A 16,593-nucleotide genomic window follows, 5' to 3' on the forward strand; every position below is an offset into this window, starting at 1 on the left:
CATGCTACTGGATGCTTCCAGATGCTTCTTCTGGAAACTTCTGGAAGCTTCTGCATGCTTCTGGAAACTGCTGGATACTTCCTTTAATTATTAAAAAACTTCTGTGACGTTGACACGGACCAGACTTAAGAAAATGAAACAAACCAAAAAAGTTGCACTTGTTTTTTCCGCTGCAAAATTGCACTTGTCAACGAAATTCTGCCTGTGTGCTGTCACCTGTCAGCTGATTGCTCATGTCATAGCATGCTCTGACTCCAGACTCCTGAACTGTTTGCTGTGGTAGTATAGTTCGTTTCGTTTTTAAGACATGTAAAATTAGGAACACTTTTTAGCATTGTTCGATGTTGGTTGCAAATGTTTTGTCCAATACTGTATGTATATATATATATATATATATATATATATATATATATATATATATATATATATATATATATATATATATATATATATATATATATAACTTTAATTGGTTATTTAGTTCTTACAGAATTTTTGTTTATTAATAAATTACACAAATAGTATTAATTAGTTGAATATAGAGGCCAAAAACTTATATACGACATGTTGTTAGTTACTGTAATTAACCACGCATATGGTAATTTTGGAACAAATCTGCAAAATTCGTACAAAAATCTTTACTTTTTTTAATAAATTTAATTAACGTTATAAAAACGTGATAATAACGTTACGTGTCACTGTAACGTAAATACGACTAATTCTTGACGTCGCGACTGCGTTGTGATTACGTCTTTTGTTTCGCGGGCACCTTTCTTATCTTACGCCAGAGCCTAAATCAGAAATATTTAAACCAACCACGCAATGCTCTATTGACTTACGCCAGAGCCTAAATCAGAAATATTTAAACCAACCACGCAATGCTCTATTGATTTATTTAACTGGTTAATGGAAAGAGGTAAAGACCTTAATCTCTTTCTAATTGGCAGTGATGCTGCATATGTCTGAGTGGTAAGGTGCGTATGTCTGAGTGGTAAGGTGAAATGCTTTATTTTGTGGAAGAACTTCTCAATCGAAAACATTATAGATTTTTTTGCTGGTTTCACATTAATCTAAAAAAGGATGGTGTGGTTCAATAGGTAACTATTTTCCAATGTTAATAATTTTAAATGAGTTTTTTTTATACCAACCACAGCTGAGTTTGTGGTTAAGATGGAAAAAGAGATCGTTTTAAACGAGCACAATTGAGAAAATTGAGAAATAATGCCTTTGTTAAAATCAAAAAAAGACTATATTTAAGAGATCAATGCTAAAAATAACTATAAAGAAAAGTATTTGAAAATAACTCTTACTTGTTTTCATACAGAATGATTTTATCATTCAATAACTTTTTTTATTATTAATTTAGTATTAATTGTCACTTGTTTGTTTTATCTTCGTGCTTGTTAAATTTATTTATTTTTCATCAATTTTTTTTTCTACTATGCATAATGAATTGTCTACAACAAGTTAGGTGCACAAAAATATTTTGTTCTGCGATTTGATTGCTAAGAATGATATAAATATTATTATGGTGTTTTATTGATTAGTTATGCATTTTTTTATTATTTTAAAACTTTAGGAAACTTTACTATTAAAGAGATACGTAATAAAAATAAATAATTCATAGGTTCATACCTCATAGGTTTATACCTCATAGGTTCATACCTCATAGGTTTATACCTCATTTTAATACCTCATAGGTTATGCAACAAAAATTTTGCGTATAGTAAATAAATTTCGTATTATACTTAATATAATACTGATGAGGTTAAATAAAATATTATATTATAAACAATCATCGTTGGTTGGATAACTGTTATATTCACTATCCGACAAAACTATGCGAATTAATCTTTATTACCACGCATAATTTTGTTGCCAACCTATGTGGTGGTATTACAGGTGATTATTTGGTTTTACCGTCTGAACGTTGTTGGACACTTGATTTGTCTACATCACTTCTAACTTTTCACTTTTTTATATCTAAACAATAGCTAATGTGTAATATGCACTCATAAAAACGAATATTTTTTTTATGACAAGTTTTTTATTTCACCATTTTAGGAATCCACAACATATGTAACTTTTTTTTGTTGAGAACGAATGCTAGTTAAGAGATTGCACACTTCTCCATCTATCATTGAGAGCGGGAGGCTGAATAAGCGCAAATTAGCATGTGCAAAGAGTTCGCATTTATACCAGTTTTTTTAACTGCTTCGCACTTATGCCAATTTGCACTTATGAAATTCACGCTTATTTAGTCGTCCCATTGAGAGTTCATGTTTAACAGTTATTTGCAGTTCGCTAAATCTTAAATTTGTTGGATTTAGCTTTTTAAAACTTAGTTTCTGCTGTAGTAAACACATTTGTCTCTTTTGAAAAAATAAACTTAATAGGTCGGCATTAAAGTGTAGATAATGACCGCGGATTTTGCTAAATAATATTTTGGCTGTCAGAAACACATAAGTAGAATCAGAGTTTATAATTACTGTTTATAAGTGAAATGAGCGGAGCTCCCATCACAACTCCATTTGCTAATTAATGTGAATGGCGTAGAAAATGTAACATTTTAAAAAACTTTTCAGCTGTTGTCAATTCAGTGGAACTTCACAATTTTACCAAGTTTTCAACTTTACATTTTTAGTTTTAAAGTTTTCGAAATTTCTTTAGAATTCCTCTAGATAATGAAATAGGACATCGCTGATATGTATATATATATATATATATATATATATATATATATATATATATATATATATATATATATATATATATATATATATATATATATATATATATATATATATATATATATATATATATATAGGGGAACCTGTTGTACCTTTGACCACTTTTTGCTTTAAGGCGTTTTTTGCGTAGCCTATTGAGTAAATCCAAACCATTCAAACTTTATAATATTCTCTTTGTTATTGTTAATTGTTATATATTATATAGAAACTTTTGGTCCATCTTGTATCAATAAAAAAAATTTAATTATTTTGTAATCAATCCTAATTGTCTAAAAAAAAACTAGAAAAATCAATCCTTACAATCTTGCAAAGACTTGTGTATTAAAGTTACGATACTCAGTATTACTAATTTTTTTCAATAAAATCAGTTATTATAACTATTTAGATAAAGTCACATATTTTCTTTAGTTAGATGCTACTTACATGAAATAATTAGGATTAAGGTCCAAAACTTTAAACGCGATTTAATTGTACAAAACATATTTTCTAATATATACAGTTATTTTTATTATTTTAGATAAGAAAACTTATGTTAGCTGGCGGTCTATATTCATTTACATATGATCATAATGCTTTTTATAAAAAATATCTTAACGATGACAACAAAAAATACAATGATAAAAGAGTAAAATATATTAACTATTGCAAATAGTCAGATCAACATCAAACATTAGATACTGACGCTTAGATGAACCATGACCAATACTTGGTGGTGGAAGTTTCATAACAATATCCTTAAGTTCCAAATCATAAAGATTGTCATCTTCTCTTAAAAACTTGTTACAAAAGTCTCCTGATTTCTTAAGATACTTAATTTTGTAAACTATACCAACAACTTCTAAAACTTCTGCTACATAAAATCTAGAGCATTTCTTTCCAGCCAACTTGACAATTAAAAAATCTCCAGAAACAATTTCACGTTCATTATCAAGTATATTTACTCCAAAATCAATTTCATTAGAGCTTTCATCATTTAAACATATGTCAGACTGACTAAAAATAATCTGCTTTGCCATTTTTTTTCTTTTGCTTGAAGAGGTCTTTTTAAATTGTTGGTTATTAGATTTTGAATCTAGAATAACTTTACTTTCAGGGGTATCAGTTAAAATACATGATTTTCTATTACGTCTTTTTGAAGTATTTGTTTTTCTTAATTTGGCTTTAGGATGAGGTCGTATTATCTCAGGTGAAACAATTGATCTTGATGGTAAACTCACAGTAGGGATTTCCCCTAAAACAATAGATGACGTTGATGGTACACTGGATGGAGCAGTTTTAACATCAATAATCTCATTAGAAAGGCAAGCTTCAGTATTCACTATTGGCCTATCAGTAACATTTGCAGCTAAAAAGTCAATATCAGTAAAAATATTTTCATTAAATGGATAAAATCCAGTACATTTAAAACTGTTTATAATATTATTTGGTACAAAAGCATGAGGATAAGCTTGACCAACAAGGTAAGATATATCATAAATTGTGACTGGTTTACCAGCATTGCCTGGTGATATCATCCAGTTATTCATGGCATTGTTATAAAAAGTTTTAAATGGTCCAAAAACACCACGATCAAGAGGTTGCATTTTATGGGTTGTGTGAGGATGAAATGTCATTAAAACTATGCCTGATTTTTTTGCTAACTCAATAACAGAAATGTTTACATGACTCTCATGATTATCCATTAATAAAAGAACAGGTTTTTTAATTGACGGTCGCACATTACTAATAAAATGTTCAAGAAATTGCACAAAAATGACTTCATTTGACCATCCAGACTTATTAGCTGCTCCTACACTTCCAGGAGGACAATTATTTAACATGTAGTCTTTGAATTTAGCACGTGGAAATACAAGTAATGGTGGGATGCTATTTCCAGTAGCATTAATGGTTGCAATAATTGTTGCATTGTTGCCTCGTTCAGCACTAGTTATGCTCCCTATTTGTTTTTTACCTTTTGGAGCTAGAATTTTTGGTGGTACGTGGACTGTGGTAATTCCTGTTTCATCACAGTTCCAAATATTTGATGGGTCAAAATGATAACGTTCTAAAACATTTTTGTAATTTTTATATACAATTCTTACAGTTTCTCTATTGAATGCAGAAGATCTACCAAGACTTGTAGGTTGTGGTTTACGTAGAGATAGCTTGTTATTATATCTTTTGCGAAAATCTCGCAGCCATTGTTCACCTGCACATTTATTTTTCATCCATGAAGTTTCAATTTTTTTATGATTTGCTAAAGCATACTCATATGCAAAGGATCTTATCTGCTTTAATGTAAGTCCATAATGCATATTTGCAGCATCTGCCAAGTAGTTTACCAAAATTAATTCTTCTTCAGTTGAGAATACTTTTTTTGGTTTGGTATGTGAATATAAATATTCGCAACTACCAGATTTTTTAAATTGCTTCAACTGATATATTAAAGTTGACTTTTTAATGTTGCAATGTCTTGCAGCTTCACTTAAACTCATTTTTTGTTAAAGCACAAAATTCACTGCATTTAGCATATCCATTTCGGAAATCTTTTTGCGAAAAACACCAATCTTGCTCCTCGGCATTTTAAAACTAAAATATATTAACAAAATTAATTAACTATTTCGATACATTTAATTCCCTATAGCTGAGCAGAAACTAGGTAATAAAATGAACTTGACAATAATATTGCTTCAGCTGTCCAACTAACTAAATTAACAAAATTGATTATTCTAAGTGTAGTAGTGGTTCAAGAATAAATAGTGAATTGCATTAAAATTCAATGGAATTATTTCATCATCATAATACTAGAAACAATTTTGCATTAAAAAGCAATAAAGCACAGACGACGCCTAATAAGGTAGATTATAAATTTTATAATCTTGCCCTCTTAAAGCCCGCAAATTACCGAGGAAGCAGTTTTTATTGGTCAAAGGTACAACGTCCTTGACTGGTCAAAGGTACACGAGATGGGTTTCTTTAACAGTTATTGTCTTAATCCCCATTTACGGTCAGACATAATCATCCAAAATTTTCCATAACAAAAAAAAGATGTTGGGTAATGTTTACAATGTCGTAGATGAATCAAACAACAATTTATCACAGTTTTAAAATCAGAATAAGATTAACACAAATATTTACTTTTTAAGAGTCAAAACTTATAATTGCTTGTGGATCAATACCATCTATCCCAAGTATAATGTTTTACGATAAGAAGAGTTGTCATGGACTACTATTTCAAATGACACTTCCCGTTTTTTTTAAAATAATAATAGTAAGCCAACAGAGTAGAGTGACCAAAGGTACAACGTGGTCAAAGGTACAACAGGTTCCCCTATATATGTATATATATATATATATATATATATATATATATATATATATATATATATATATATATATATATATATATATATATATATATATATATATATATATATATATATATATATATATATATATATATATATATATATATATATATATATATATATATATAAATCTTTATTTAAAATAGATCAGCATTACAAATAATGAGTTGTACAATTTTATCTATTGTTAAATAATGAGTAAAAGTTAGCTAAGAACACAAGAAAAAGAACTGATCATTTATGTGTTGAAAAAGTCGCGGAGCTGCCAACGATTCGTGGGAGGTAGAGGTCACTGAAACCATCAGGAAGAATACGTAGGTATTTTTGAATAAATGATTGCTGATAGGTAGTAGTGATTGCGTAATTTAGAGTGAATGGGAATCTGTTGGGGTTTCTGCTATTGGTGCGAGGTAATTTAGTGGTTATCAGATGGTTTGTGTCTGCAAGGATCTTTTTAGGGATGTTTTAACATTGAATAATTACTTGACAAGTCTTGTCAAGTAATTATTCAATGTTAAAACAAATATTGAGACGCCTCAAGTTGGTTGCATCAACTCCGATGATGTGTAAGGCATTTTGTGGAAATGTTGTATCTATTTTTTTTGCTGTAAAACTGCAAGAGGTAAAAACTGGGGCACTATATATCATGTGACTAATAGCGTAAGATCTGTAGACTTGTAGAAAGTTGGGTTGAGTGTGTCCGATTTGTTTAAGGCGCTTGAGTAGAAATGTCGCTGATTTTATAGTGTTGTGCACTTTATCCATTGTTCATTCCAATCAAGATTCTCATTGAGCAGGATTTCAAGGTATTTATAGCTGTATTTTTTAAGTTCAGTTTTATTGAGTATGAGAGATAGTAGAACATGAGTGTTGGAGCACCGAGATATGATTCTAATGACTTAACATTTTGAGCTCATGAGTTTCATTCTATTGGCCACCCCAGTGAAAAATAAAACCGCGTCCCACATGGGTTACGCGTGGGTTCCGTGTGGGATTGATGGGATTTACGTGGGACGGATTTTCCCATGTGATATCCGTATGGAAATGTGTCACCTTAAACCCATGTGGGTAATCCCATATGGGTTACATGTGGGAACCATATGGTATTTACACACATGGGAAATCCCACGTGGGTTTCCTGTGGGATTTGCATGGGAATTAATTTAAAAGCCGGAAACTAAAGAAAAAACTTTTTTTAAAAAAACTAAAAAAAATTTTTAAATCGACATAGCATTGCGTTACGTTTATATTGTGTGAAAATATTTTATATTACATAGAGAATGGCAAGCAAGTATGTAAGTACCACGAATAATGTTTATGTTTCTTTATAGAAATAAGATTAAGTTTTGTGCAAATAGACGTATTATTAGGATGATATAATAGTTATTTGAATATAGATCTTGAGTAAATTATTTGCAAACAATTAACTGATGCAAGTTGCAATGTTGTCAAAAACCAATCTTGCATGCATAAAGAAATGCACAAAGAAATGCAGGTTTGAAAGTCAAAGAATTCCCAATTATCTTTATTAAAAAAAGAAAAAAATAGGATGGAGATGGGTTTCTGTAACTTTTTTTATGCTCCAAAACTTTTAACTTTAGATATAATAAGGTCCTTAAGACTTAAGGGACTTACGAAGTACATTGAGGAACAAAAACAGGATATTTACAGAAACTTTTCAATTTTTAATCTGGAGTACCACAGTGTAATTGGGAATAAAGTCTCTGGGTCCAGTTTTCAAAGTAATTTGATCTAAAGTAATGTTTAAATAAAATAATATGCTTTAAAATGCATAGAGTTATACATATAACTCCTGATAGTTAACTATATGTATAACTAGTTATACATATAAATTGTTATAAAAACTTATTTTTTAAGGTTATGCTTTAACAAATTAGTACCAATTAATTCAAATTCAAGATTTAGTTCAAGTTCAAGTTAAAGTTCTTATTTGTTCATTGTTTTTGTTAATTTTATATTTATTTGTTCAAATTTATCAGTTAGTACTAATTCTTACTACAGTAAGAATATTAATCATTGTTGAACGTGATTTTATTAGTAACTTAATTTTACTTTCAACATATTTTGACAACAACCTTTACATTTTAAATGATGACAGCTTTACTTTTCTATTGATGTTAAATTTATTACGTTTCAATAACTCAGATTGAATTTTAACTGAATTATTGTAAGCTTTGTAAGGGTTTGTTGTATATCAAATGGTGTTGTAAATAAATTAAAAATAAAATATATATATATATATATATATATATATATATATATATATATATATATATATATATATATATATATATATATATATATATATATATATATATATATATATATATATATATATATATATATATATATATATATATATATATATATATATATATATATATATATATATATATATATATATATATATATAATATTAAAACAATAAAATCGATACAAAATTTCACCATTAAACGAATAACATTAACATTGTGATGATAATAGCATTAGGAAACTAGTATTTATGTATTATTATTATACTATAAATAAATTGTTTTTTAATTCATTTTATAAAATAGAGACTGATAACTGATAATTAATGGAAATAAATACAAATTATAAAAATCAAGTAAACTTCATTTATTATTTCTAAATACTATATTAATGTTAGTCTACAAAGTTAAAATCAATTTAGAGCATTGTTATTAGTTCTTTTGCGATTCGCACTTCCACTTCTGTCTCTCAAATTTATAAAATAGGTGGTCAAAGCTTGCTTAATAGGTAGGTTCTCAGCATAACAATGCTTTTTTCTTACACTTTATAAAGAGAAAAATGGCAAATTAATTACTTATTTTACCTAAATCATAGGGTCATCTATGCATAATGATGTCAGACGATGACCCGGTTTATTGAACACCCTCACCCTTTATCAAACTCAGTCAATTTTTTGCCATCTCCCATTGAAAATGATGTCAGTTTTTGTTATCATATTATGATGGTGTATCTGAATTGTTAATATAATATAAAAAATGCATATACCATCAATTTTTTTCTGGTTCAATTAAACATTTATTCTCAACAGTACTAAAAGTAAAAAAAACAAACATAAATTGTTCTTTCAAATAAGTAAGCTAATTTCTGAATTTAAATTGTTTTTCCTATGATCCTCTACAGTTTTAAGCAACAAAAGCAAAAAGTTTTTAGACCACACTATTGGTGTAAATACCTCTAAAACCTGCTCATAGCTGGCATAAATTGTTTTACTTTTTTTTTAAATAAAATACTTTACTTTTTTTTTTAATTCAATTTTTTAATTGACATTATTTTGGTTTTAACATCCCCTCCCCATTGTCAATTATTGTTAAACTCACACTGCCCTTCTATCTACTGGCATCATTTATGGATGATCCCATAGCCTAAATACTATATATATGTATATGTATATATATATATATATATATATATATATATATATATATATATATATATATATATATATATATATATATATATATATATATATATATATATATATATATATATATATATATATATATATATATATATATATATATATATATATATATATATATATATATATATATATAGTATTTAGACAGAAACCTCCCTATTTGCAGATAATATACTCAAGAACTATATTCAAATATCATATGAACATGTTAGAGAATGTTCATATGATATTTGAATATCACAAATTTAATAATATTGTTGTGACATGTTATATAAAGAATACCATAATAGATTATGATATGAAAATAAGATAGGATATAAAGGCAATCATCAAAGAATAAATTTACTTATAGAAATTTAGATGTTTGTTTATTAGTTTCAGAATATTATATTATGTGTGACCGCGGTCTATAATAACAGGCCTTGACATTGCACAACAAAGTTGTTAAACTGAAGGCCAATTCCTAATACTGTGTTTACATTTTCATCTTTTAACATTAGACGAAAGTTTGTGTTCACACTTTTTTAATAAATCTTTAAAATTTGATTGGTTTATAAAGTAGATAGCGCAACTTCAAGACGATTACGTTGTTAGGTTCAAGGCGTTAACATTGTAAGGTAATAATATTGTCAAACTAACGATAAGTTTTTTTAATAATTAAAATGCCTTTAAAATGCTGTGTATCTCTTATGCAATTTATACAACTACAACTACAATATTAATTACAACTACAACAAAATTATCAATACTCAACCACAACAAAAATATCAATTTATAAATTCCCGAAGAATCTAGAGAGAAAAAGATGTAGTGAAGCTATCCCAAGAACTGGTTTTATTGTTACAGACTATACAGCAGTATGTCAACTGCATTGGCCAAATGAAGCAACTTTTGAAAGCAAATATGGGAAGCAACGACCTTTAAACCCACCATCTGTTATTAAAAATATTCTGCCTAGTTGTTTAGCCACACCAGCAAGTAAAGTTAGAAAAACTGTAACTTCAAGCGGTTTTCGAAGAATTTTACCAGATAAGTTAATTGATTTTCTAAAAGAGGATGAACTTATATTTGACGATATTCAATCTTTATTAAGTGGTAATAACAATGTTATTGTTTTTCAGCTTAATAAAAAAAGTTTACACATACAATCAAAAATGTACAAACTTGGTGTTCCATTATTTATTTTAGTAATTTTCAATGATTATTCATTTGTAGCTAACCATAATGGCACAACTTGTAATATTTCATCTTTAGCTGTAAACAAATTAAAGTTAATAAAAACAAAATCAGCTTTATTTGAAGCAGTTAGATTTTTAAAAAATAAAGAAAGTTTGCTTTAGTCAAATATTCTATTCGAACACCTTAATGCTATGAGAAAAGTTAGTGTTGGTGAAGTTTTATATACTTCAGATATTATATGTAGAGCATATGAGTATTTTGCTATGCGACGAAGTTTAGATGATTGTTTGTATAAGGACTTTAACACGATTGACTTCAAAAATAAGCTCAATGGAGGACCTAAGTTTCATAAATAGTATTTTTATGAATTTAAATCCATTGAAAATAACTTTCATACTACTAATTGATAAGGTCTATGTCAAAGCTTCATTACTTTACCAAAGAGGTGCTTTGTTTGGTCAAGCAGTAAACTACCCTGAAAAGTTAGCTAAAACAATTTTACCATTTATGATTAAATGTCTTTTTGGAGGTCCAGAATTTATATGTAGAGCTCAACCTGTTGCAAATCTTTCCTCTGAATTTCAGTTTGCTCAATGTCAACAAATTGTTAATATGATAAATAATATTGAAAATAGTAAGACACTGGTAATAATTATTGATGGTAACCGTGTAAATCAAAGATTTTTTGGAATGTTTAAAACAGTTGATAGTAAACCATGGTTAACAACATCAGGTATATATTTATTGTATGATTATGTGCATCTCTTAAAATCTATACAAAACAATTGGTTGACAAAAAAGAACTTCAATTTTTGAACAATAAAGAACTGGCTTTGGCTAAGTGGAGTGATTTAGAAACTTTATATAAAACTGAGTATAATAGTCTTTTTAAACTCTCTAAACTTACAGCTAAATCAGTTTATCCAAAACCAATAGAGAGAAAATCTGTAAAGTTTTGTTTGTCTGTTTTTTGTGAAGAAACAGTAGCTGCATTAAGAACGCATCCAGAGATTGAAAATATAGCAATTGAAGGTACTGCTGTATTTATTGAAAAAATAATTTTTTTTCAAATGTTGTTAATGTCAAAGCACCTGGTGCTGGCATTCGGTTTAGAAATGAATTATGCGGAGAAATCCACTCAGTTGGTGATCAACAGTTACAACTGCTACGAGATATTGTTGAACTGTCAAATTTTATGAAACCTACAGGTAAGCGTGAAAAACAGCTTACGCTAGATACTAGCAATGCAATAGCGCATGTTGGTGATTTTTATTGTTACCATTTTTAGAAAAAAAAATTAAAGATACAGTTATCTTTCTAATATATATATATACTTTGTTATGGTTCTGCTTGTTATTGATACTATTTAATATTACATAAATATTCTTAATGAAATTTGAATATTTATGTAATATTAAATAGTATCAATACTATTTAATATTACATAAATACTCTTTCTCTCTCTCTCTCTCTCTCTCTCTCTCTCTCTCTCTCTCTCTCTCTCTCTCTCTCTCTCTCTCTCTCTCTCTCTCTCTCTCTATGTATATAAATATATATATATATATATTTATATATATTTGTATTTGTATTTTTTTTTTTAGAAAATGTTTGAAGAAAGTTAGAAGATACTAAAAACCTTGGTATTATGCAAGCCGAAGCGATTTAATTAATTCAATCGACAAAAAACGGCGTGTAAATCGCAAAAGAAAAAATATTTTTAATATTCATTTTGGATGTATTGATTAATAGCATTTATTTTAAAATAAATTCATTTTGCAACACGTTTTTTAATTTTATAAAATTTCGTCATAATAGTTTAAGGTAAATCCCACATAGGTTATAGGTGGAAAACATCACATGTAAAAGATCAAAAATGCTGCACATTTTGAATACCAAATGGGATAAAGTAGCAAATACCAGATTAAGTTAAGCCTCTCTGAAAGCTTCGATGATTAATTTTAAATTACTATTTAAGTTATTTTTAAATTAAAAGATTTTTAAAAATCATAGAAGCATTCGGACTTTCATTTGTCTAGTATTGACTACTTTTATACGATTTGGATTAAAATATGTGGCATTTAAGATCTATAACATGTAGTATTTTCCACCTATATCCCATGTAGGATTTACCACATAAAACCCATGTGGGATTTACCATATGAAACCCACATGGGACAAAATAATAATCCCCATATGGGTTACATATGGTAAAAACCCACGCGTATCCCATATGGGATTTACCATATAGAATCCATGTGGGATTTACCATATGAAACCCACATGGGACAAAATAATAATCCCCACATGGGTTACATATGGAAAAAATCCACGCGTATCCCATGTGCGCTTTTTCACTGGGACAGACCAATGTGCGACACCAGCAATGGATTGAGGTAAATTGGCAGGAACTTTATCATAGATAATGTTGGTCAGGATGTCGTCAGCATACTTTTCGAGAATGGTTTCAGATGGGAAGTAGGTATTTATATCGGAAATAAATAGGATGACCAAGATATGCCCGAGAACACTACCCTGAAGTACTTGTATATATTTCCAGTCAGTGGTGAGATTACTTGTTTTTACTCTTTGGCAACGATTAGATAAGTAAACTGCGATCCAAGATGTGAGCCAGTTAGGTAGAATATTCACCAACTTTAGTAGCAACTTGTCATGATCGACAAGATCAAATACTTTTGCAAAATCAAAGAATATTGCAAAAAATTGATTTAATATTATCTTCAGCATGACTCCAATCCTCTATAACTTGAATAATAGCGTCCATTGTACTACGGAAAGGAAACCAAACCGTTTGTTTGAGACCCAGATGTGCTTAGTTTGAGTAACGATGAATTTGGTGACAATGCGTTCAAAAACTTTTCATAACGCGGACGTAATAGCATAACGCGGACGTAATATATATATATATATATATATATATATATATATATATATATATATATATATATATATATATATATATATATATATATATATATATATATATATATATATATATATATATATATATATACATATATATATATATATATATATATATATATATATATATATATATATATATATATATATATATATATATACATATATAATTTTACAAAATTAGGTTTGGTGTCACTCGCATAGTTAAAAATTAGTCATTAGAGTGACACCTCTAATGTTTTAAAGTTCATTTAGGAATAATACAGAAAAATAAGATGGTCAAAATCATATCACATAATACTAATTTTAGATAAAAAACATTAGAATTTGATTTAATATAGAGAAATATTGGATCGTTTACGATTTTTTTAGCAAGTGTCACTATATAGCGGTCTTCTGTAGAATTAGTGCATTTATGACGTTTTTGACCTGGTCGATTTTTCATTGGTAAATTCAATTTAATTTTATCAGCAATATTTTAGACAAATTTTATGGAAGTTTTAGCACATTTAGCAATATCAGCAATCTTAAATTGCTGTTGAAATAAGTTTTTTACAAGTTATCGCCCATTGCACAAATTATATTTTAATTTTAAAATTACTAAAAAAACTTTGAAAAATTATAAGATTTGATATTTTAAATAATTAATTGTGACGATGGTAGATAAATATTTTTTTGCGCTCTTGCGGAAGAAAGACGTGTTATTTAATATCGAGAAATTTTTACAAAAAAAAATGGATATTACGATGAAAAACATCGAAAAAATTATTTCAAGTAAGCTTGAGGAACTTAAAAAAGTCTTCTCAAAGAAACGGAACGTTTGTTAAAAGACCAGGAAAAATCATTTACCTCAATAATCAGTGCAAATCTTAAAATTATTACAGATAGATTAGACATGCTAGAGAAACATTAATAACAACAAATGTAAAATAGCTAGAGAAACATTAATAACAACAAATGTAAAATATCAAATATAGAAAAAGATTTAGGTGACATTAATGTCACCTAAATCTTTTTCTATATTTTTCTATAAATTTTCAAGAAAATAACATCTCGGAAAAAATATCACAAATAAAGAAATACTATGACAGAAATCAATTCATTATAAAAAAATCCATAGATATAGAAAATCGATCGAGAAGAAACAACTTAAGAATAGATGGACTACAAGAAACACCAGGCGAAAGTTGGGAAGACTGCGAAAAAGCTGTTAAAAAAATTTTCAAAAACAAAACTGAAAATACAAAGCGAAGTGGTAGTTGAACGAGCTCATGGTATTGGACAATTCAAAGACAACAAACCAAGAACATTAGTCTTAAAACTTTTAAACTTCCAAGTCAAAAACAAAATTCTCAATGCTGTAAAGTATCTTAAAGGAACTGGCCTATACATAAATGAAGACTTCGCTCAAGAAACAATATATCATCGAAGAATGCTATGGGAAGAAGTTAAAAAACTAAAAAGCGAAGGAAGAATGCCATTTTAAAATACGATAAAATAATTAAAAATATTATTAAAAAATAGCGCTACATCTTTTTGTTTTACTTAGTAAACGCGTTCTAAATTCTAAACTAAAGGCAATAAAAAATAAAACAATAGATCTTGAAATGATGCGCTTTAATGTCTTTGAAACTGCGAATAATATACACAACGACGCTGATGCGCAAATTTTTCAAACGAATAATTTTAATTCTCGATATTTTTAAACAGAAACTTTTAAAATTGAACTTGAAGCATATAAAAATTTTACGGTAATTCACATAAATATAAGAAGCATAAATAAAAGTTTTGACAAACTTAAACATTTCCTAATTGATTGCAATTATTCAGTATGATTTGCCTAACAGAAACTTGGTATTCTGATGAATCAATCCAAAATAACTCCAACTTTCAAATTCCCAATTATGAATCATTATCTTCTGAAAGGAAAGCATACAAAAAACGAGGAGGAATCGCAACTTATGTTTGGAATGATCAAGTAATAAAAGATCATTCCAGTTCTAATTCCGATAGTGAGGTCTTTACAATAGAGATCATCAACTCCAAGTTTAAAGATATTTTAGTCTCTACCTGTTATAGACCACCTGAAGGTGATATTAAAAAACGTTCTAATTATCTAGAAGAAATTTTTCTCAAAATCAATAAAGAGCAAAAAAAATTGTTCTGTATCGGGTACTTAAACATTGTTTAAAATACAAAGAGTATCCGATTACTAAATTATTTTTTGATAACGTGTTTCAACATTGTATTTTACCAATTACTAATAAACCCATATAATTACATATTTACTTTTTTTATAATACTTACAATACATTACATATAATACTTTCACAGATATTTTTCTAAAACACTATAATAATCATTTTCCAATCAAAGAAAAAGAAATAAAAGTGAAATATTTGAGCTGTCCACGGATCACCAGCGGAATCAAAAAATCTTCAAAAACAAAACAAAAACTATATGTTAAATATTCGAAAAACAAAAATGAAGATAACCTATAAACAATATAAAAATCTTTTCGAAAAAATCAGAAAACATTCTAAAAAATTTTATTATTCTAAATTACTTCAAAAAACAAATGAATATACCAAAAGAACATGCCCAGTAGGCACAGCGACGTGACAAAAACGTGAATTTCACGTTATTTTGGCAAGTGACAATTAGGTGACTTTTTGGTCCCCATGAAATGACCAATTCACGTGATTTATGGACGTTTTTTTCACGTTACTTTTGGCACGTGACATTTAGGTGACTTTTTGGTCCCCATGAACTGTCCAAAAGACGTGCTTTTTACGTTAATTTTGGCACGTAATATTTAAGCAATAATTATGCTTTATAATTACCAAGTGTTTGGATTCGTGTAAAGAAAAAAAACTCATCGTCGAGGAAATATTTTATTAGTCAG

Source organism: Hydra vulgaris, chromosome 03 (genome assembly GCF_038396675.1).
Source record: "Hydra vulgaris chromosome 03, alternate assembly HydraT2T_AEP".
NCBI lineage: Eukaryota > Metazoa > Cnidaria > Hydrozoa > Anthoathecata > Hydridae > Hydra > Hydra vulgaris.